Raw genomic sequence first — 25,056 nt, forward strand, 5'->3', positions numbered from 1 at the left:
CTTGCTTGAAGCTCAAGGTTGAAGCTTGAATTAAATCTCTGTTTACAGTAAAGAGACATGAAGTCATCTTTATAGAGAGGTATTTCTACTATTCCACCACAAACATTAAAAGAGTGACAGAATAACTGAATTCATTTCATTCAAGAGGGGGACCTTACTTGTGTATGTGCAAGTATACCAGTCAAATGCCTCTTAAATGAAAGAAAGATGCTCATCCAAATTAGGGAAAGTTACCACATGTCTAGGTTTTACTGCCAGCTCATGCCTTTCAAAATCCTAAATGGGAGACTTGATTAAAATGAAATGTAATGTTTGTTTGTTTGAATGTGGTGAGATAGAGGAAAGATCTCTCTATAGAGATAAGCTATGTCTATCTACTGTATAAAAGATTTGATTTTTAACTGGCTTGTATGAGGCCCAAGCTTGAGGCTTTTTTGATTGATTGATTATTATTATGACTCTGGGAGAAAAACTCCACTGGGGATTAATTACAAGGAATTTTGGTGTTCTGTACAAAGCCCAGAATTGAGGCTGACTCTACTTGGGGAGTGTTTATTTTGATGGATTTTATTTGGTGTTCTATACAAAGCCCAGAATTGAGGCTGACTCTAGCTAGGGAAAACATTATTTTCTGCCTTGTACAAAGCCCAAGGTTGTGGCGGACTCTTAAATAAACTGAGTATGGATGACTCTATGGGAAAAGATCCTAGATGTTAGGAATCTTTGACACACGACATATGGTTTATCTGCCTTGTACAAAGCCCAAGGTTGTGGCTACTGAACAATGAAGGACTCACTAGGGGAGACTCTATTATTTGCCTTGTACAATGCCCAAGGTTGAGGCTGACTATTAACAGGGGAGTTTTATTGTTTTGGTGCCTTGTATGAAGCCCAAGGTTGAGGCTAACTGTTTTTGTTGGATTTTGACTCTATTGAAGGATTTATTTAAAAGACTGATTTTTTTTGGAAGCTAACCCTTTCCAGGGATTTTGACTCAGCTGGAGAAATTGTCTGTTAAAAGACTGATTTTTGTCATGTTTTTGGAGGCTTACCCATTCCAGGGGTTTTGACTCTTTTGGGGAAATTATCTCCTAAGAGAAATGAATCTTTGGTTTTTGAAGAAGTGATTTTGGAGGCTAACCCTTTCCAGGGGTTTTTGTTAAGATGAAAGAATGATTTTGGAGGCTAACCCTTTCCAGGGGTTTTGATAAAAATGAAAGAATGTGTGGCAGAAAGATTATCTAATGGAGACTTCTTGTTTAAAGCCCAAGATGAAGGCTGACACTTGCTGAGGATAAGCAAACATGGATCCTAGACTCTGCTAAGGAAGATTGATGAAAATAAGGGTGACAGAGACTGTCCATGTCTCTCATTCCAAAAGGTGTGCTCAATATGAAATTGAGACAAACTTAGCTTGTTTAAAGTCTGGTTTTAATTGGAAGAAACTCACCAGGGTATGTTAAAAGGTGACTAAAGACCTGTTCCTATGTTTATAAGAAACCTGATGGGTCCTTGTATACAAGCTCAAGAGGAAGCTGGAAATGCTTTTAAGAAGCCTGTGGGTCCTTGTACAAAGCCCGAGAGGAGGCTAATCGAGGGTCATCGAGGGTCCTTGTTATAGCACAAGAGAAAGCTATGTAGTTTTGAACTTATTTTGGCTTTAAGCAAATGGGTAAGAGGTTTCACCGGGAATAATTCCTCTTTGGGTGGATGTGTCCTATTTTTTTGGATTCTAAGGTTTTTGCCAAGATGTTTCACCGGGAATAATTCATCTTGGGGGTTTGAACTACAGATCCCTAATTAGGAAAGAGCCTTCACCGGGAAGACATTCTCAATCCTAGGCCATATTCCTATAATATATATATAGTTTAACTGTCCTAGGGTTTATACTCAAACGTAGTTCTAAACTAATATATATATATACACAGTTTTATATTTGACAGTAATTTAAACAAAGACTGTAAATTGAAAGCTTGTAAAGCCTAACCTGGATGGAGTGGAGGCCTTTGAAGAAGTATGTACAAAGCCTTACTAGTAATTGATGGATAACAGTTGAATATATATATGATAAACAGTTAATGGTTTTTTGAAAACAGAAGAAGTGAAGATGGACATAGGTCACATAGGTATCTGAAGAGTTTCACCGGGAATAATGCCCTTCAAATACCAGAAGAATGTTTTGAAAACAGAAAGGAGATTTTGTAAATACAGTTTTGAAAACAAGCTAAGAAGAGAAGAAGGTGTTGGGACTTACACTCTATTAGAGGCCCACTTAAAAATGATTTACTGTTTATGAGAAACAGTTGAAAATGATTGAAATGATATAAGGTTTTGTTGTTTGAAAACCTTAATCATCTGTTTAATCAGAGATTGAAAACAGTTTTGAATATTGACAAAAGTTAACTTAATTAAGGCAAAGATGAAATCTATACCCAATTAAGACCTAAATAATTAGGGTTTTATCATAAAATTATTCACAAAGTAATTAGGTTAAAACAAAAATGAAAATATATATTTTAAAGTATTTAAGAAAACATTTAAAACATACTATTTTAAACCTAATTAAAATACATGAAATAAATAATATTTTTTTGATTTTTTTTATTATTCACAAAGTAGGTATATTAAATAGCAAATGTGTGAAAAATGAAGTGAAAATGATTTAATTTGATAAGTTTATTAATTGTGTGAAGTTTGTATAAAAAAGGAATGAAAATGGGTGCTAAAAAATTGGTTTGGCCCTAGAAAGGTTCGAACCCACGCCCTTTATGATCACATTTCAAAACTTAACCAACTGAGCTGCGCGCGCAGCTTGTTAACTATATACACTCAATATATTATGTTTTCAGATAAGCCAGGAAATTCAAATTTTACGCGCGCCATGTTCATCTTCTTCCTCGAGCTTCAGATTTTCAAATTCCTAACTCTCTGGTTTCTCAACTAAATGGCATGATGTGAACATCAATCTCACTCGTTTTTGGACAAGGAACATGATCATGGGCTCAAAATTCATTTATTCTAAGTGTAACTAACGAATTTCATCATGAACACGAAGAACACATAAACCTTACTTTTAAAATTAAATGATGCACAAGATGAATAAATGAATGATGATAGAGGGTTTTCAATCCTCTGATGATGCTGAACAAGATAGAATCGAGATTTACCACAAAGAGTGCTTAAATTAAAGAGGTGGAGTTCAGAAACTTACCTCTGAAAATGGAGGTCGTGAGGATGGTAGAGAGCACCTGGGCTTGTATGAATGATCCCAAAAGCTTCCTTGGGACTCAGTGATGCTAACTGAATGCTTATTGTAACTTCAATTCTCCTTAATTGCTCTATGGACCTCCCTCGATTTGAGCTTCAAGTGAACATGGAGGATGATGAATCTGCAGTTACAGATGAGCTGCGACCATCTGGATAGCTCCACTACCTCCTATGGAACGTGCCTGGATGCTTAACCTTGCTTGGAGCCTTCTGAATTGCTCTGTGGACCTCCAACTGCAACAGCTCCAAAGTGAGAGAAACAATGGCGTTCCTCCACTTACAGAAGTGATCCACGTGCTTGGATCACCTCAAATGAACCCCCTTGAGATGTTAGAATGCTTACTTTCCAAAGATAAGCTCTGGTTTGAAGAAAACGATTCTTCTTGCCAAAGAACTTTGAAAAACCATAAGAATGAGAAGAGGAAGAGAAAGCAAGGAATATGGTTGCTTTGGTGTGTTTTTATACTGAGGTATGCTGTCCTATTTATAGACAAATGATTCAGTACTGATTGAGAGAGTGAGCTTGCTTAGTGAAGTGAATTTGGTTTCTTAGCCATGAAGAAATTTCAAAGAATATCCAAGTGTGATCATTGCATTTTTGAGCCAGCTCCCTATCTATTGATTCTATCTGATCTTAGGGAACATTTCAGATACAAAGTGAGCTCTAATTGGTTGGTGAGAAGATTCCTTGGGTGATTCATCAATTTGCCATAAATTCTCAAATGTAATCATTACATAATCACATGTTCTTGTTTTAGGAATCTTCCTCAATTATCATGGCATGGTGAAAATGAATGCATGGCATGTTTTCAGATGTGTTATGGGTCGTGTAGAATCCATAATTGAGGTCATGTGCACAAAATTGCAAAGTTCAAAAATGATGCATGACCTATAATTTCACTTTATGAGGCCAACTTTGAACAAGCATAACTCCTAGCTCAAAATGAATTTGGAGAAGGTTGAACACAATTTGGAAAGCCCTAAACATCTACTTCAAATCATTAGTTTGGAGTTTCTTCAGAATCCTTTGGCAAATTTGTGAAAAATGAGGCCAAAGTTGGAAGAAAACTAGGTTAAAACACTTAGAAAATTTTCTAAGTGTTTATGACCTAAAACTTCAAAATTTCCAAAACTCTTAAATGATTGATCTTTTGAAAAAATTTCCATTGTAAGATGTTGTTTTATTTTTCAAGATCTACAACTTTCATGTTGGAAGTTTTTTGAGTTGTGTAGGTGAAATTTTGAGTTCCCACAATGCCCTCAAAAACCCTAATTCCCGACTTTTTGCTCCTTGAAGATTCTTCTTGAATTTCTTTGGTCAAATGACTTTAATATCCATATATTGATGATATTGATCCTTGAAAGTCATGGTTTGACCAAAAATCTTAAAAGTCAAAGGTGATCCCATACAGTTGACTTTTTCCAGATAAGGTGAGATTTTGGACTTTTGTGTAGAATCAAGATCTTCTCCTCAAATGAGTGACGTAAATGGGTTATATTGAGGTAGTAGAGGTTCTTGAATCTTGTCTTGAGTATTGGATCCATGCCTCTGATTAAAAGTCAACTATCCTGGTGAATTAGGTCAAAAACCCTAATTGTCGACCAGATGAAAATGATGATTGTAGACTTTGAATTGAGGTGTAATGTCTAGTGGATCTTGTTATATGAGCTATTTGAAGATGATTGATGTCTTTGAATGATCCCCTGGGGATTTTTAGGGTTTCCCAAAGGTGATCCCTGATTTTAGTCCTTGATAGGCTCAAAAACCCTAGTCTGGTGACCTGAGTAAATCTGTATTCAGAGGACTGGGTGTCTAATCAATCATAGGTGAGAAAATGAAGCTCTTGAGTCCTATGATTATGTTAGAGACTAATCCTTCTACTGATTGATCCTTTGCCTGAGTTTTCTTGTCTTTGAACATCCTCGATTAAATGCCAGATGAAGAAGTGACTGCTCTGGGTACTTGCTTTGACCTGATGAAAATCCTGAAGATATGTCATCTCAGGGGGGTCAAAAATTAGGGTATGACAGATGCCCCTATTTAAGTTTCTTTTATCTGGAGGGAGAGAGATTGATATCTCGATCTCTCCTGCGTGAAAGAGACTTAAATATCAAAGAATGCCCGAATTTTGGGCGCTCCTGAGATGTTGTAATTGATAAAATCCTTGCATGACTTGATCCCGTTGTCGCACTTGGCGGGGGATGAGGAGACAAACTCCTGTAGAAATACTTGATGTGGATTCTGGTGAATGGATGGCAATGTAGGATGCGCAATCCATCTTCTTTAACTAAGTGTTGACACTTAGAAAAAGGCAAGCAACCTCCCCTTGTTTCGGATGTCTGCATCTCGAAACTGGTCTAAGTTGTGATTTTAGACAATATCTCAGATAAAGAGAAATTCTCCAAAGATTTGTTTCCTCATCAAACTTCTCATCAGCACTTGGAGATAAGATACCATTTGATGGTAATAAAGAAACTTCAAAGGTTTGTTTCCTCATCAAACTTCTTACCAACACTTGGAGGTAAGATACCATTTGACGGTAAATAAAGAAACTTCAAGGGTTTGTTTCCTCATCAAACTTCTTACCAGCACTTGGAGGTAAGATACCATTTGACGGTAAATAAAGAAACTTCAAGGGTTTGTTTCCTCATCAAACTTCTTACCAGCACTTGGAGGTAAGATACCATTTGACGGTAAATAAAGAAACTTCAAGGGTTTGTTTCCTCATCAAACTTCTTACCAGCACTTGGAGGTAAGATACCAGTTGATGGTAAATAAAGAAACTTCACCATCCCTCCTTTCAACTTGACGTTTTAGAAGGATCGTCATATGGTTCCGCGCTCTTTTGAGGGGCTAATGACTTTGCTTGAAAGCAGACGAACTGTTTTCGGGGTGAAAACCAACATTCATCGACCTTTTGAATGTTTAACAGACAAACTGTCTTTCCTTGGGGAAAGACTGCCATTTGCCAATTGCTAGGGGAACAAACTGTCTTCTACTGAGAGAGACTGCCATTTGTTGACTCTGCTGGGGATCATTTGTCGATCCGCTGGGAGATTCTGAAATATTTTCTTTGACGAAAAGTGGCATCTCTTGACCCTGCTGGGGAAATACCAAACTGTTTTCCAAGAGGAAAAAACTACCACTTATCAATTATGTCGGGGAATCCACACTTCTTGGAGAAGAGAACCACTCATCGACCCTGTGGGGAATTCCAAAATGCGAAACAAACTATCTTATTTGAAGAAGATTGTCGAGCATCGCTCTGCAGGAGATTCTCAGTTGGGGAATTCCAAAAGTGAACAAACTATCTCTTTGAGGGAGACTACCATTTGTTGACTTGCTTGGGGAATTTTGGGTGTATGAACCTTCTTCGTGAAGAAGAAAACCCTTTCACAACTTTGCAGGGGAATCTCGAGTATATGTCCAAGTAATTTGGGTATTGACACTATCAAAACCTGGCTAGACTATGCTCATTACACAAATATGGTGTGAGACAAAATGCATGAATATTACGATGATTATGAAATGCAAAGTGAATGTGAATAGAATTGTCGCGGATGTAAAATCCTATGATAAGACTTGAATCTTGTTGATCAGAAGATGTTCTCTTCTTGTAGTTCGAACTCTGTTGGGAATACCTGGTTATCAGTTGTCCGCTGTCCGAAGTGAGTAAAATGAATTGAAGTGAAGATCCGTCATCGGGAGATGTTCGCAAAGCGACCTCATGGGGAAATCTTGGTTCCCGGAGTCTCAACCGTTCTCGGAGCAACTGTTTGCATTCTTCCTATTGTTTGTAAACCTTAGAAAGAAATTTCACCTTTATTTTTGCAAGTAAATTCATTTTATTTTATGAAAACATTTGTTTCAAGAAAATGACTGTTTAAACTTAAAGTTCATTTCAAGAAACTGAAAAAGACTCGATTGCAAAGAAAGCACAAGGCTCAAATTATTATATATGGAATGGTAATCAGCCAAATGCTTGATTCCATGGAGTATTTACAAAGTTGGAAATTGGTAATTTTTCGGGAAAAGGGCTACGATGAAACGTGACGACCGTTATCTTTCCCTTCCACTCCGGGTTGCGCTGTATTCGTGCTTCGTAGAAGATGACCTACTGCTGATGAATACTTCGCTATGGATTTTTGAATGATCAAGTTTGTCCTGAACACAGTTACTTGCCATATATCCCTAACTTTTGCGTAAACTACCCCTTTCGGGTTTTAAGTTTACCGGGATTGATTATTTATTTCTTATGTCTCTAACTTTTGCCTGAATCGCCCTTTCGGGTTTTCGATTCACCGAGACGCTCTTTTTTGCCTAAGTTGCTCTTTGCGAGTTTTCAACTTAGCGAGCTGTTCTTTTGTTTTTATTTAGGCGAAGTATTTCTTGACTGCGTCGACGTTCACAGGACGGGTGAATTCTTCTCCATCCATAGTCGTGAGTATTAAGGCTCCTCCTGAGAAAGCTCTCTTGACCACGTAGGGGCCGTCATAATTGGGAGTCCATTTCCCTCTTGAATCTGTGAGAAAAGATTGAATCTTTTTTAGTACAATGTCGCCTTCTTTGATTGTGCGAGGTCAAACCTTTTTGTCGAAAGCTTTCTTCATTCTTTGTTGATATAGCTGACCGTGGCATAAAGCTGTCATGCGCTTTTCTTCGATTAAGTTCAATTCATCAAATCTGCTTTGACACCACTCGGCTTCTGTTAATTTTGCCTCCATCAAAACTCTCATTGATGGAATCTCATCCTCTATAGGTAGGACTGCTTCCATGCCATATACAAGGGAGAAAGGAGTTGCTCCAGTCGAAGTACGTACTGATGTACGGTAACCATGAAGAGCATACGGGAGCATTTCATGCCAATCTTTGTAAGTGATGACCATCTTCTGAACGATTTTCTTGATGTTTTTGTTAGCTGCTTCTACAGCTCCATTCATCTTTGGTCTGTAAGGAGATGAGTTGTGATGCTCAATCTTGAATTCTTCACAAAGCTCCTTCATCATTTTGTTATTCAAATTTGACCCATTGTCAGTGATTATCTTGCTAGGAATGCCATAGCGACAGATGATGTGATTCTTGATAAACCTGACGACAACTTGTCTTGTAACCTTTGCATATGAAGCTGCTTCAACCCATTTGGTGAAATAGTCTATAGCTACCAAGATGAAGCGATGTCCGTTGGACGCTTTTGGCTCGATCATTCCAATCATGTCGATTCCCCACATGGAGAAAGGCCAAGGGGAAGAGAGTATGTTGAGAAGAGATGGTGGCACATGAATTCTATTGGCGTAGATCTGACATTTGTGACACCTCTTTGCATACTGGTAGCAATCTGACTCCATCGTCAGCCAATAATATCCTGCTCTCAGTATTTTCCTTGTCATGGTATGTCCATTGGTGTGAGTACCAAAGGAACCTTCATGTATTTCTCTCATGAGTACTTCTGCTTCTTTTCTGTCAACGCATCTGAGCAGAACCATGTCGAAGTTTCTCTTGTACAGAACATCTTCATTCAGGAAGAATCTACAAGCTAACCTTCTCAAAGTCTTTCTATCTTTCTTTGACGCCCCAAGAGGGTACTCTTGCTTTTGAAGAAAGTTCTTGATGTCGTGATACCACGGTTTGTCGTCGATGATTGCTTCTACTGTGAAAACATGAGCGGGCCTATCCAGGCGCATAACATCGATCCGAGGAATGTCATTCCAATGATTTATCCTAATCATGGAAGAGAGTGTGGCTAATGCATCAGCCAAGTTGTTTTCTTCACGAGGAATGTGATGATAATCTACCCTGTCGAAGAATGGTAACAATCTTCTCGCGTAGTCTTTGTAAGGAATTATCCCTGGTTGGCGTGTTTCCCATTCTCCTTTGATTTGATTGATGACCAAAGCAGAATCCCCGTATACATCCAAGTGTTTAATTCTTAGATCCACGGCTTCTTCGAGACCCATGATGCAAGCTTCATATTCGGCCTCATTGTTTGTGCACTTGAAAGTTAATCTGGTAGTAAATGGAATATGGGTACCTCGAGGAGTAACAATGGTTGCCTCAATTCCTCGTCCATAAGCGTTGACAGCTCCGTCAAAGATTAAGCCCCATTGGGATCCTATCTCAGGTCCTTCGTCTGGTAGTGGCTCGTCGTAATCTTTCATCTTGAGGTACATGACGTCCTCGTCCGGAAAGTCAAAACTGGTTGATTCATGACCATTGAGTGGGTGGTGAGCCAGGTGCTCAGCTAGGATACTTCCTTTCACGGCTTTCTGTGCGTGATACTCAATGTCATATTCTGATAACAACATCTGCCAACGGGCAATTCTCCCAGTTAAAGCAGGCTTCTCAAAGATGTACTTTATTGGATCCATATGAGAGATCAAACAAGTAGTATGTCGAATCATGTACTGGCGGAGACGCTTGGCAGCCCGGGCCAAAGCACAACACGTCTTCTCGAGCATGGAGTAGCGGGATTCACAGTCAGTGAATTTCTTGCTTAGGTAGTAAATGGCATGCTCTTTTCTCTTTGTCTTGTCTTGCTGTCCAAGGACACAACCCATGGAGTCTTCTAAGACGGTTAAGTACATTATCAAAAGTCTTCCTTCCACTGGAGGAGACAAAATGGGTGGTTCGAGCAGATATTCTTTAATGCTGTCGAACGCTTTCTGACAATCGTCTGTCCAGACGCAACTTTGATTTTTCCGTAGAAGTTTGAAAATAGGAGCGCAAGTTGCAGTCATGAGATATATGAATCTCGAGATGTAATTCAGACGTCCAAGAAATCCTCTAACTTGTTTCTCGGTTCTGGGTGAAGGCATTTCTTGAATTGCCTTGACTTTGTCTGGATCTACTTCAATTCCTCGTTTGCTGACGATGAAACCAAGGAGTTTTCCTGAGTGGACACCAAAGGTACACTTGTTGGGGTTCAGGCGAAGCTGAAACTTCCGTAAGCATTGAAATAACTTTGTCAGATTCTATATGTGATCTTCTTCATTTTCTGATTTGGCAATCATGTCGTCCACATAGACTTCCACTTCTTTATGCATCATGTCGTGGAAAAGCGTAGTCATGGCTCTTTGATAAGTTGCCCCTGCGTTCTTTAGTCCAAAAGGCATAACACGATAGTAGAACATGCCCCAGGGGGTGATGAAAGCTGTTTTCTCCATGTCTTCAGGTGCCATTTTGATTTGGTTGTATCCTGAAAATCCGTCCATGAATGAGAAAACTTTGGATTTTGCTGTACTGTCTACCAACATATCAAAATGTGGTAAAGGAAAATCATCCTTAGGGCTAGCTTTATTCAAATCTCTGTAGTCGACGCACATGCGGACTTTTCCGTCTTTCTTAGGAACGGGAACAATGTTAGCTAACCACTGAGGGTATTCTGAAGTGACGAGGAAACCTGCGTTGATCTGCTTTTGAACTTCCTCTTTGATTTTCATGGCCATCTCTGGATGAGTTCTTCTCAATTTTTGCTTGACCGGAGGGCATTCTGCTTTTAATGGCAAGTGATGCTCCACTATACTGGTATCCAACCCTGGCATATCTTGATAAGACCAAGCGAAGACATCTGAGAATTCTTTGAGTAGTTGTATCAAACTCTCTCTGATCTCTGAGCTGAGCGAAGCTCCAATCTTAACCTCTTTTCTGTTTCCATCGGAACCAAGGTTAATGATCTCTAGAGGCTCATTGTATGGATAAATGGCCTCTTCCTTTTGTTGAAGTAATCGTGAAATTTCTTTTGATATTTCTTCGTCTTCTTCTTCCTCTGCCTCGAATACAGGATACTCAAAGCTTGGAGAAGTCATACGATCGCACGTTTCAACGGGGTATTTTATGATTAATCTGCATATGTGTGATAAGTTTTATTTAGACAACGAGGGAAGACTCGGTGTATGCAGTTAATGGAATTTTTTGATGTTTTTTTAGGGTGTTTTTTAGGATTACCAATTTCCGAAAAAAGAAAAGGAAAAACTAACGAAGGAACAGAATGACATTTTTGTTTATGGACAGTCATTTCTTGAAATAAAGACCCTATAAAACAAAACTCTATTGCTTTGGGCGAAGCAAAGAGGGACATTTTCCTAAGAAATAGTAAAATGCAAAGCCCTATGAAACATCTCTTCACCCTGGGCTATGGTGAGAGGACAAAATAACGGTGAAAGTTCCTACTTAGGAGTGCGAACAACAGTTGTAACTTCAACAGCTGTCCAATAGTGGCGAACCCCATTGTGCACTAAGTAATCTGGAACCTTAGGCTTAAGCTGGCCTGTGGTAGGTCTTGATTTACCAACCACTGTCTTTGCAACACTCAGACGATCTTCTTCTACTTCAGCAGACTGAGCGGTGTGAGCATACCCATTTCCAAGTGGAGTATGTCGAACTTTCTTTTGAGGAAACTTCCAATCTTCTGAATGGAGAGACTCGTTGTGGGAGACACTTTCGAGATCATCCTCTTCTGTATTTTGGTCTTGCTCTTCTCCCAAGATGGCATTGACTAGATATGTGAACTCTAGATCCGTAGCCTCGGAAGGTGACTTGGGGATATAATCCTCAATGATGATTTCACCAGTCGATGATGATGAATAGCAAGGGTTATACATCTCTTTTGGCTGAGAGAGGTACTCAAAATCACTGTTCCATCCAGTTGGAACAATATCTTCAAGAGAGATTCTTGAACTTTCAGGAGCGGAGTATTTCACCATGTAGTCGAATTTTCCGCTTGGTTCTCCTAATGTATCCCAGGTTTCTTCGGGGATAGGAGGAACTTCTTCTGATGAACCATGACTTCTGGTGGTGAAGCTGTTTGTAACTTCGTCATTGCTTGGTCGAGTCTTACTTTCAGATCCCTTAGTCGGATAACAGCAAGGTGATTCAGACTCTATTAGGGATATGTATCCTGCTTTGTTAAGATAGGATAGCCATTCCTCTTCATCGGTGTTTTCCGTACCGATGGTATTGACTGTTTGTTGAACAGGTTGAAGAAAACCTCCGCTGCGGAAAGTTTCTTGAATTGGAAGAACTACCTTAATTCCTGGAATAGTCTTTGATGATGTTGGAAAGAATCCAACTCCTGTTCTGTTCTTGTTGTTGGTAGGAATATTAATGTGCCCCCAACCACTGGTAGTGCCATCCTTTACAACTTGGATTGCATCTCTGTATGAAGAGATAGATGCTGCTTTCTCCTTTCCTTTGTCCAAGGAAAGTGCTTGGAATTTAGTTCCAACAACTTCTTTTGGTTTTATGTCGGAGAATGATGACAGGTTGCTGACGATCAGAGCGCGTTCTCCACATACGGTTACCAATTTGTCATTTCTTATGAACTTCAGTTTCTGATAAAGTGTTGAAGTAATTGCCCCAGCCTCATGAATCCATGGGTGACCTAGCAAAAAACTGTATTGTGCTGGAATATCCATAACTTGGAAAGTGATTTTGAACGTCTGAGGTCCAATAGTTATGGGAAGATCTACTTCTCCGAAAACTGACTTTCTTGATCCATCAAATGCTTTGACGATGACATGACTTTTTCTTAGAGAGTAATCTTCGAAAGATAATCTTGATAATGTTGACTTCGGCATGACATTGAGAGAGGATCCGTTGTCTATTAGGACTCCTGTGAGTGTATCACCCATGCAGCCAACTGAGATGTGAAGTGGAAGATTATGGTCCACTCCTTCTTCAGGAAGATCTTCGTCACAGAAACTTAGGCTAGTTCCCGCGGAGATGTTGGCAACGATGTTGTTGAATTGGCTTATTGTGACGCTAGGTTCTACAAAAGCTTGTTCCAAAACTTTCTGTAGAGCTTCCCTATGAGCTTCAGAACTCAATAGCAGGGAAAGAACAGAAATCCTAGACGGAGTATGTAGTAATTGATCTACAATGTTGTATTCACTCCTCTGGATTAACTTCAAGATCTCATCATTTTCTTTCGCTTGAGCAGCATTGGTCGGATGATTGTCTTGCCTGTGTGGTACTTCCTCCGAAGGTTTCTCCACATTTTTTGTTGTTCTGTTGAAGACTCGTCCACTTCTGGTGACTCGACTAACATCAGCAATGTTGACAACAGACGGTAATGGTATTTCCTTACCATTTTCAATGAATGTAGCATTGTACTTGTATGGTATAGCCTTGCTGGACTCATACGGTACAGGACCTGGTAAGTAGATGACTAATGGCGCTGCTGTCTTCCTGCTATCATACTTAACTTGCATTGGTTCAACTTGATTAATTTGAGGAGATACGGTAAATACTTCGTCATCTTCTCTGTTGGCAAGAACAGTAATGGTATTGTCATCCATCAGCTTTTGAATGTCGTTGCAAACATGCAAACATCCTCGTGAATTTCTTCAACAAATTCTGCACCTACTGTAAGCGTGGAAATCTGTTCCAAAGTAGGCAAGTCCATTTAAAGTTTTATGGAACCTGACTACCGATCCTTCAAGATCTTCAACTTTGTAGATTTTGTATTCTCCTGGACATCCTTGAACCATGTTGATGTCATGTTCAGTTCTGACTCGGATATGTTGAATCCATCCTAAGTCCATTTGTTCTTGTAATGTAGCTTGAACTACGGCACATCCTTGATTATTCTTTGGACAAATATCGCATGTGAAGTAGTTGTGAGGTGGTACATGGCCGTACCCAGCTTGTTTAGCGTGCATCTTGACAAGATTTTCCCCTATCTGACGAATGTCGTAGATTTGAATGACGTTAGGGTGTTGATCTATCAGATTTACTGAAGCTTCTTTATGCTGCGGCAAAGGATTTGCTTGGACGTTTGGACTAGTATCTTTGAAGGATAGCATTCCGCTCTTCACTAATCGTTGGACGTCAATCTTGAAAGGGAAACAGTTCTCAATATTGTGACCTGGTGCCCCCTGATGATAGGGACAAGATTGGTCAGCCTTATACCACGGTGAGGAACTATTTGTAGGATTTGGAGGACTCCTTGTCTGAATGAGTCCTTTTGCCAGTAATGTAGGAAATAATTCCGCATACGGCATTGGTACTGGGTCAAAGGCAGGATACCTTGGAGCTGGATTGTTGTAATTTGGTGGTCGAACCTGCTGCTGAGGTTGCTGCGACCTTTGTTGAATTTGTTGTTGCGAGACCTGAGGTTGATAAGCTGGCGCTGAGTTAACAACCGGAGTTATTGCTGCAACTTGAGGTTGAAATTTCTTCTTGATTTTGTGCAAGACATTGCTGACATCTTGATCCTTTTTCTTCTGGAAAGAACTTCCATACTTCCTTGGACCAATAGAAGATTCTGGTTCTTTGTTCAAGCGTCCTTCCCGAACTGCTTCTTCTAAACGTACACCCATGTTTACCATCTCAGTAAAGTCACTTGGTGCACTTGCAACCATTCGTCCGTAATAAAATGGACTCAAAGTTTTGAGATAGATTTTTGTCATTTCTTTCTCTTCAAGTGGTGGACAAATTTGTGCAGCAACTTCACGCCATCTTTGAGCGTATTCCTTGAAGCTTTCTCTATCCTTTTGAGTCATGCCCTGGAGTTGATCTCTGTCGGGAGCCATATCCAGATTGTACTTATACTGTTTGACGAAGGCCTCTCCGAGGTCTCGAAAAGTACGAATCTCTGAACTGTCCAAGTTCATGTACCATTTGAGTGCAGCACCTGTCAGGCTGTCTTGAAAATAATGAATGAGTAATTGTTGATTATCAGTCTGAGTTGACATTCTTCGAAATCTGGTACTTTGAATTTGTGAGGAATCTTAACATTTGGAACCAGACAGAGGTCTGCAGCATTCTTTCCAAATAGATCTTGTCCTCGAAGAGTCTTGAGTTCCTTCTGCATTTGCAGAAACTGTTCCTGGAACTCGTCCAATCTTTCATACACGCCAGCATCCTCACTTGTAGCGTGATGATATACTTGTCCGCCCTTTGGAGGAAAAGTATGCATAATGGGCTGTGGAGAAGCCATGACAGCAGATCTTGGAATCTCAGCATTCTGTTGTGTGAAACCCATTGCCGTTGCTCTTGGAACTTCAATTTCCAGAGGTTTGTAACCCTCCGGTGGTTGCATCTCCATTGTAGCTCTTGGAACTTCAGAAACTGGGGGTATGTACCCTTCTGGAATAAAGTTATACGGCATGCCCCAAGGTCGGTTGGGTGGCATGGTATACTGAGGAATAGGAGTAGAAACAATCTCGGAAACCACAGTCCTTTGCGGTTCTTCTGGCGTTGGTCGATTCTGTGCAACTACCAGGGCTTCTACCATACTATTGAGTCTTTCAATAGCATCTTTGAGAGTATTAACCTCTTCTCTGAGTTCTCCATTCTCTTGCTCAAAGTATTCCATTCTTTTCTTGCGACTTGAACGAGTGTTGTATGGATGAGACATCTTGAAAATCTTGGTTCACCTCCTTCTCCTCCTCTCTTTCTGGAGAAAGGAAAGTGACTATTAGATCCGCGACAATTCTCGTGTCAGTGCGTACGACTAAAGTGATGTATGATATGCAATTAAGTTAATATTTTTCAAGGAAACATCATAATTACGTTATGAAACATCAAACTTTTTATTGATTAAGCGAAAACGCCGTTTTTTACACACTTTGAAAATGGAAATACAGAGAAACCGAGAGAAAGGACTCTAAAACTTTGACGAAGAGCCGACTTCACGTTCTAACATCTTCTTCTGTTTCTTGAGCTGAGCGTTCTCTGACGTAAGCTGATCAATAATCCAGGAAGCAGGAGGGATATGATGAGAAAGTGATGTTTGTGACACTTGTCGATCGAGAACTTCAAGTAACTCATCCTTCCTTCTTATGATGTTTTGAATCTCAACATTTTCCGTGTTGACGATTCGATACTTGTTCCTCCAAGCATTCTTTTCTTGGCATACCTTGTTTAATGCCGCTTGTAATTTTTCAACATCGGTGGAGAAAAGGTATATTGGTTCCCTTAGGGGAATGGGTTCTTGATGCTGATATGGCATCCTGAGCTTGAATGCTCTGAGGCGTACCCATTGAAGGTAAGGATCCAGGGAGATGCAAAGATGTTTTCCTAACAATCTTCTCCCTTTGCTGTGAACTAGACGCCAGGCTTGGACAATTTCCTTCTTTAGCATGTTGCCATAATCGTCGATGTTCTTGAAGAACAGACCCTCCAATTGGATGTTACTTGGTATATTTTTCATGGGATAGCCGTATTGACGACGGGCTAAAGCTGGATTGTAACTGATTCCTCCCTTAGTTCCAATAAGGGGTATGTTGGGAAAACTTCCGCAACCGAAGATGATCTTGGTTTCGTCGTTGTCAGGACTACACCAATCAATGTCTGTATGAGTGAGAGACATGATTTTCTGTGACCAGTAAAGGCCATCCCTCATGTTCCAGAAAGTGCTAGACTTTGGAAGGTGCGAAACGAACCATTCGTATAACAACGGTACACAGTATGTGATTAATCCTCCTCGCTGCAGGTTTCTTGAATGCACAGAGTGATAAGCATCCGCAAGCAAGGTTGGAACTGGATTCTTAATTGCGTTGATGTCGACGAAATCGTTAATGTTAGGAAACAAAAACAATCCGTAGATAAGCAAAGCCAAGATTTCCTCAAAAGCGCTCATATCTTGGATGCTGACGAAGTACCGAGCTTGATCAAACAGGAATTTGGAAGGCAATCCTTGAATTCCTCCTCTACTCACCATATGAGTTCTGATGTCGACTACGTTCAAAGGAGTAGTTGCAGCAATGATAATGTCGTCAGGATTCTTTTCCAAACCGGAGTACGGATCTTGCGCGTACACGGGTATTCCAATCAGACGAGAGTACTCCTCCAACGTAGGCATGAGCTGATAATCGGGAAAGGTGAAGCAGTGATACGTTGGATCGTAAAACTGCACCAATGTGGGAAGGATCCCATCCACAGTGTTGGTATTGAGCAAAGGCAGAAGTTTTCCATACTTCTCCTTGAAAGCCTGGGGGTTGACCACCAGTTTTCCGAGCTTTCCCAGTTCCTCGACCTGGGGAATCTTGAAGGTGTATTTTCTAGCTCTCTTTCTCCCATAATCCATGGTATAGATCCTTAAGTCCTTTCTCCGTTTCTCTCTTTCTATGAAGTTCAAAACGTTCGTTATTTAGTTTCCTTGAAAAACGACTCGAAAAAGACTCTTTTTGTTTTTAGTTGTTATTAATGAATGATGCATGAATGCATGAATGCACACACAAGAGTTTTAAACAAACATGGCGTTGAAGGGTATATTGGTCATGAAGTCAAAACGCAAACCTCGCCCCAATGGTAAACTAAGGATAAGGATTTTTGTACCTGTAGAACGGGTTCTAGGGGTCTCAGAGTTTTTGCTCAACCTTAAAGATACGTTGATTGGTATCTATAAGAGAGTTTTCTCTGAGTGTAGTATCTGCGTGACAATTACTTCTGTAATCACCGCTCTACGTCCTAAAAAAGGCTTTAAGTGGGGTTTATGTGTTTCTAGGTCCTCCTGGTACAAATCAGTCTCGGAATGCATTGGCGCAGTTAATCACAACCAGCCAGGCAAATCCCAAGAGTAGAATTGCGAACCAAGATTAGAGGGCCTTCACCGGGAAGACATCCTCCATCCTATCTTATGTTGCACTCAAATCCGGGTATAGGATTTCTCACCACAAGGGGGAATCAAGCCCTTTCCCGATACAGAATAAACAAAATAAACAAATATAAATGCAGCAAACACATGATATGATACAGAGGTTAGGCAGGACCTCTCTTGTTTGAGGGGGAATTTGGCATCCCTAATTCCTCATTGGGGCTGGACCAGCAACAGGTCAACCATTGGTTTGGATGAAAAACCAAGGTTTTTAACACTTATATCCCCAGCAGAGTCGCCATTTTTCCTGTGGTGTCGTTTTTTTTACCTCCCCGTTTCACTTGGGAGGACGGCACGTTAGACCCTTCACGCGAAATTTGGAAGGAGAATGCGCCCGTGGTGGGAGAAATTTTGTTTCAGTTCTTCCTACGATATCACACGAACTTTCTTATTTGTCCTACGAGTAGGAAAGGGGAAAAAAGATCTCAACTAAACCCTAGGAGTTTACTAAGTGTGGGGATTCACCTAGACTAGAAATTCTGGAGTCCGGGAGGTCGGTTATACATAGGGAAGTGTTTAAACACCCTACATATCTGTAGTACTCTGCAGGAACCTTCTCTGTGTCTAAATGTGTTTGTGCTGCTAATGATTATTGGGAAAGTTTCTCCTTTGTATTAGGAGAAGGAATTGAATTGAATAAAAGAAAGACAGACTGACTGACTATTTTTGGTATTTTATTAGCTCGCTGAGATTCCTTGTGAACCTCATGCCTACATATCCCTAGTGGAAGTCAGAGCTTAATGTAGTTCAGGGAACTAACTAGGGAAATTAATTATTTTTGGGTGCCTTGCTTGAAGCTCAAGGTTGAAGCTTGAATTAAATCTCTGTTTACAGTAAAGAGACATGAAGTCATCTTTATAGAGAGGTATTTCTACTATTCCACCACAAACATTAAAAGAGTGACAGAATAACTGAATTCATTTCATTCAAGAGGGGGACCTTACTTGTGTATGTGCAAGTATACCAGTCAAATGCCTCTTAAATGAAAGAAAGATGCTCATCCAAATTAGGGAAAGTTACCACATGTCTAGGTTTTACTGCCAGCTCATGCCTTTCAAAATCCTAAATGGGAGACTTGATTAAAATGAAATGTAATGTTTGTTTGTTTGAATGTGGTGAGATAGAGGAAAGATCTCTCTATAGAGATAAGCTATGTCTATCTACTGTAAAAAAGATTTGATTTTTAACTGGCTTGTATGAGGCCCAAGCTTGAGGCTTTTTTGATTGATTGATTATTATTATGACTCTGGGAGAAAAACTCCATTGGGGATTAATTACAAGGAATTTTGGTGTTCTGTACAAAGCCCAGAATTGAGGCTGACTCTACTTGGGGAGTGTTTATTTTGATGGATTTTATTTGGTGTTCTGTACAAAGCCCAGAATTGAGGCTGACTCTAGCTAGGGAAAACATTATTTTCTGCCTTGTACAAAGCCCAAGGTTGTGGCGGACTCTTAAATAAACTGAGTATGGATGACTTTATGGGAAAAGATCCTAGATGTTAGGAATCTTTGACACACGACATATGGTTTATCTGCCTTGTACAAAGCCCAAGGTTGTGGCTACTGAACAATGAAGGACTCACTAGGGGAGACTCTATTATCTGCCTTGTACAATGCCCAAGGTTGAGGCTGACTATTAACAGGGGAGTTTTATTGTTTTGGTGCCTTGTATGAAGCCCAAGGTTGAGGCTAACTGTTTTTGTTGGATTTTGACTCTATTGAAGGATTTATTTAAAAGACTGATTTTTTTTGGAAGCTAACCCTTTCCAGGGATTTTGACTCAGCTAGAGAAATTGTCTGTTAAAAGACTGATTTTTGTCATGTTTTTGGAGGCTGACCCTTTCCAGGGGTTTTGACTCTTTTGGGGAAATTATCTCCTAAGAGAAATGAATCTTTGGTTTTTGAAGAAGTGATTTTGGAGGCTAACCCTTTCCAGGGGTTTTTGTTAAGATGAAAGAATGATTTTGGAGGCTAACCCTTTCCAGGGGTTTTGATAAAAATGAAAGAATGTGTGGCAGAAAGATTATCTAATGGAGACTTCTTGTTTAAAGCCCAAGATGAAGGCTGACACTTGCTGAGGATAAGCAAACATGGATCCTAGACTCTGCTAAGGAAGATTGATGAAAATAAGGGTGACAGAGACTGTCCATGTCTCTCATTCCAAAAGGTGTGCTCAATATGAAATTGAGACAAACTTAGCTTGTTTAAAGTCTGGTTTTAATTGGAAGAAACTCACTAGGGTATGTTAAAAGGTGACTAAAGACCTGTTCCTATGTTTATAAGAAACCTGATGGGTCCTTGTATACAAGCTCAAGAGGAAGCTGGAAATGCTTTTAAGAAGCCTGTGGGTCCTTGTACAAAGCCCAAGAGGAGGCTAATCGAGGGTCATCGAGGGTCCTTGTTATAGCACAAGAGAAAGCTATGTAGTTTTGAACTTATTTTGGCTTTAAGCAAATGGGTAAGAGGTTTCACCGGGAATAATTCCTCTTTGGGTGGATGTGTCCTATTTTTTTGGATTCTAAGGTTTTTGCCAAGATGTTTCACCGGGAATAATTCATCTTGGGGGTTTGAACTACATATCTCTAATTAGGAAAGAGCCTTCACCGGGAAGACATTCTCAATCCTAGGCCATATTCCTATAATATATATATATAGTTTAACTGTCCTAGGGTTTATACTCAAACGTAGTTCTAAACTAATATATATATATACACAGTTTTATATTTGACAGTAATTTAAACAAAGACTGTAAATTGAAAGCTTGTAAAGCCTAACCTGGATGGAGTGGAGGCCTTTGAAGAAGTATGTACAAAGCCTTACCAGTAATTGATGGATAACAGTTGAATATATATATGATAAATAGTTAATGGTTTTTTGAAAACAGAAGAAGTGAAGATGGACATAGGTCACATAGGTATCTGAAGAGTTTCACCGGGAATAATGCCCTTCAAATACCAGAAGAATGTTTTGAAAACAGAAAGGAGATTTTGTAAATACAGTTTTGAAAACAAGCTAAGAAGAGAAGAAGGTGTTGGGACTTACACTCTATTAGAGGCCCACTTAAAAATGATTTACTGTTTATGAGAAACAGTTGAAAATGATTGAAATGATATAAGGTTTTGTTGTTTGAAAACCTTAATCATCTGTTTAATCAGAGATTGAAAACAGTTTTGAATATTGACAAAAGTCAACTTAATTAAGGCAAAGATGAAATCTATACCCAATTAAGACCTAAATAATTAGGGTTTTATCATAAAATTATTCACAAAGTAATTAGGTTAAAACAAAAATGAAAATATATATTTTAAAGTATTTAAGAAAACATTTAAAACATACTATTTTAAACCTAATTAAAATACATGAAATAAATAATATTTTTATGATTTTTTTGATTATTCACAAAGTAGGTATATTAAATAGCAAGTGCGTGAAAAATGAAGTGAAAATGATTTAATTTGATAAGTTTATTAATTGTGTGAAGTTTGTATAAAAAATGAATGAAAATGGGTGCTAAAAAATTGGTTTGGCCCTAGAGAGGTTCGAACCCACGCCCTTTATGATCACATTTCAAAACTTAACCAACTGAGCTGCACGTGCAGCTTGTTAACTATATACACTCAATATATTATGTTTTCAGATAAGCCAGGAAATTCAAATTTTACGCGCGCCATGTTCATCTTCTTCCTCGAGCTTCAGATTTTCAAATTCCTAACTCTCTGGTTTCTCAACTAAATGGCATGATGTAAACATCAATCTCACTCGTTTTTGGACAAGGAACATGATCATGGGCTCAAAATTCATTTATTCTAAGTGTAACTAACGAATTTCATCATGAACACGAAGAACACATAAACCCTAATTTTAAAATTAAATGATGCACAAGATGAATAAATGAATGATGATAGAGGGTTTTCAATCCTCTGATGATGCTGAACAAGATAGAATCGAGCTTTACCACAAAGAGTGCTTAAATTAAAGAGGTGGAGTTCAGAAACTTACCTCTGAAAATGGAGGTCGTGAGGATGGTAGAGAGCACCTGGGCTTGTATGAATGATCCCAAAAGCTTCCTTGGGACTCAGTGATGCTAACTGAATGCTTATTGTAACTTCAATTCTCCTGAATTTCTCTATGGACCTCCCTCGATTTGAGCTTCAAGTGAACATGGAGGATGATGAATCTGCAGTTACAGATGAGCTGCGACCATCTGGATAGCTCCACTACCTCCTATGGAACGTGCCTGGATACTTAACCTTGCTTGGAGCCTTCTGAATTGCTCTGTGGACCTCCAACTGCAACAGCTCCAAAGTGAGAGCAACAATGGTGTTCCTCCACTTACAGAAGTGATCCAGGTGCTTGGATCACCTCAAATGAACCCCCTTGAGATGTTAGAATGCTTACTTTCCAAAGATAAGCTCTGGTTTGAAGAAAACGATTCTTCTTGCCAAAGAACTTTGAAAAACCATAAGCATGAGAAGAGGAAGAGAAAGCAAGGAATATGGTTGCTTTGGTGTGTTTTTCTACTGAGGTATGCTCTCCTATTTATAGGCAAATGATTCAGTACTGATTGAGAGAGTGAGCTTGCTTAGTGAAGTGAATTTGGTTTCTTAGCCATGAAGAAATTTCAAAGAATATCCAAGTGTGATCATTGCATTTTCGAGCCAGCTCCCTATCCATTGATTCTATCTGATCTTAGGGAACATTTCAGATACAAAGTGAGCTCTAATTGGTTGGTGAGAAGATTCCTTGGGTGATTCATCAATTTGCCATAAATTCTCAAATGTAATCATTACATAATCACATGTTCTTGTTTTAGGAATCTTCCTCAATTATCATGGCATGGTGAAAATGAATGCATGGCATGTTTTCAGATGTGTTATGGGTCGTGTAGCATCCATAATTGAGGTCATGTGCACAAAATTGCAAAGTTCAAAAATGATGCATGACCTATAATTTCACTTCATGAGGCCAACTTTGAACAAGCATAACTCCTAGCTCAAAATGAATTTGGAGAAGGTTGAACACAATTTGGAAAGCCCTAAACATCTACTTCAAATCATTAGTTTGGAGTTTCTTCAGAATCCTTTGGCAAATTTGTGAAAAATGAGGCCAAAGTTGGAAGAAAATTAGGTTAAAACACTTAGAAAATTTTCTAAGTGTTTATGACCTAAAACTTCAAAATTTCCAAAACTCTTAAATGATTGATCTTTTGAAAAAAGTTCCATTGTAAGATTTTGTTTTATTTTGCAAGATCTACAACTTTCATGTTGGAAGTTTTTTGAGTTGTGTAGGTGAAATTTTGAGTTCCCACAATGCCCTCAAAAACCCTAATTCCCGACTTTTTGCTCCTTGAAGATTCTTCTTGAATTTCTTTGGTCAAATGACTTTAATATCCATATATTGATGATATTGATCCTTGAAAGTCATGGTTTGACCAAAAATCTTAAAAGTCAAAGGTGATCCCATACAGTTGGCTTTTTCCAAATAAGGTGAGATTTTGGACTTTTGTGTAGAAATAAGATCTTCTCCTCAAATGAGTGATGTAAATGGGTTATATTGAGGTAGTAGAGGTTCTTGAATCATGTCTTGAGTTTTGGATCCATGCCTCTGATTAAAAGTCAACTATCCTGGTGAATTAGGTCAAAAACCCTAATTGTCGACCAGATGAAAATGATGACTGTAGACTTTGAATTGAGGTGTAATGTCCAGTGTATCTTGTTATATGAGCTATTTGAAGATGATTGATGTCTTTGAATGATCCCCTGGGGCTTTTTAGGGTTTCCCAAAGGTGATCCCTGATTTTAGTCCTTGATAGGCTCAAAAACCCTAGTCTGGTGACCTGAGTAAATCTGTATTCAGAGGACTGGGTGTCTAATCAATCATAGGTGAGAAAATGAAGCTCTTGAGTCCTATGATTATGTTAGAGACTAATCCTTCTACTGATTGATCCTTTGCCTGAGTTTTCTTGTCTTTGAACATCCTCGATTAAATGCCAGATGAAGAAGTGACTGCTCTGGGTACTTGCTTTGACCTGATGAAAATCCTGAAGATATGTCATCTCAGGGGGGTCAAAAATTAGGGTATGACACATGGGCTCTTAATCGCTTAGCTCACTTGTTTGAATCATTTGTCTTGCTTTGAAATGCTTGTATGTGGTTTTAAATACCTTTGTAAATTAACTTTGTAATGATCCTTGTGTGGATGTATACAAAGTGTTCTATCTTTCGAAAAAAAGATTTTTTTAACTTCGTAATGATCCTTATTTGGATATATACAAAGTGTTATCTTTTTGAAAGTTTTGTTTTGGAAAAACAGTTATATGTGAAACATTTGTTGTTTTGTTTGATTTTGAGCAAGCAATTAGGAGATCTACCCTAAATTTATAAGGTCCTTTCCTATTTTCTTTTAGAAAATTTTCTTTGACTGGATACGGAAAGAAATTGTTTGAATTGTATTTGAAACAGTAGAATTGATTTTGAAAAGAGTAACAGAGGGATTACCCTAAGAGGTGCAAGTGTGATTGTGTTTTATTTTCAGATATTTTTGTCTTTGAAATTAGTGATCTAACGCTTCAGTTATTATCTTTGACATACACGCAGTTTTATATGTACGGAAATTAAAATGCGGGAATGTAAAATGCGGAAAATAAATCTACGCTATTACATCGATTGTGCGAGAAATATAAACTACGCTATTTACATGATTTTGACAACCTATACACTTATCTATGAATTTAAATTGCAATAAGATAAAGGGAAGTATTTTTTTTGAATTTTCTGGATGGTTGATTTTAATTAAACTTAATGCATAATCAATTTAATTAAAAGGTTAGGAATTAGAAATAAAATTTAAACCTAAAAAATTAAGTCTAAAGTATGTCCAAATTGTGTGTCAATTAATTTTAAAATAAAATTAATTTTTTTTGGGATTTTTGAAATTGTTTTGGAAATTATTAAGCTAATTAATATATAATTATGCAAATAATTATACACATAATTTAAACTTAAAGAGAAAAATAAAATATGTACAAAATTAGTCTATAATATATAAACTTGATTTAATAAAAAGAAAATATTTTTTCTGATTTTTTGATAGGTTAGAAATAATTAAAAGATGAATATAGCAAAATTATCTAATTAATTAAACAAAATATTTCAATTATGAAGAAAAATAAAATATTTTTGTGTCAAAAATT

Source organism: Vicia villosa, linkage group LG5, assembly GCF_029867415.1.
Source record: "Vicia villosa cultivar HV-30 ecotype Madison, WI linkage group LG5, Vvil1.0, whole genome shotgun sequence".
Taxonomy (NCBI): Eukaryota; Viridiplantae; Streptophyta; class Magnoliopsida; order Fabales; family Fabaceae; genus Vicia; species Vicia villosa.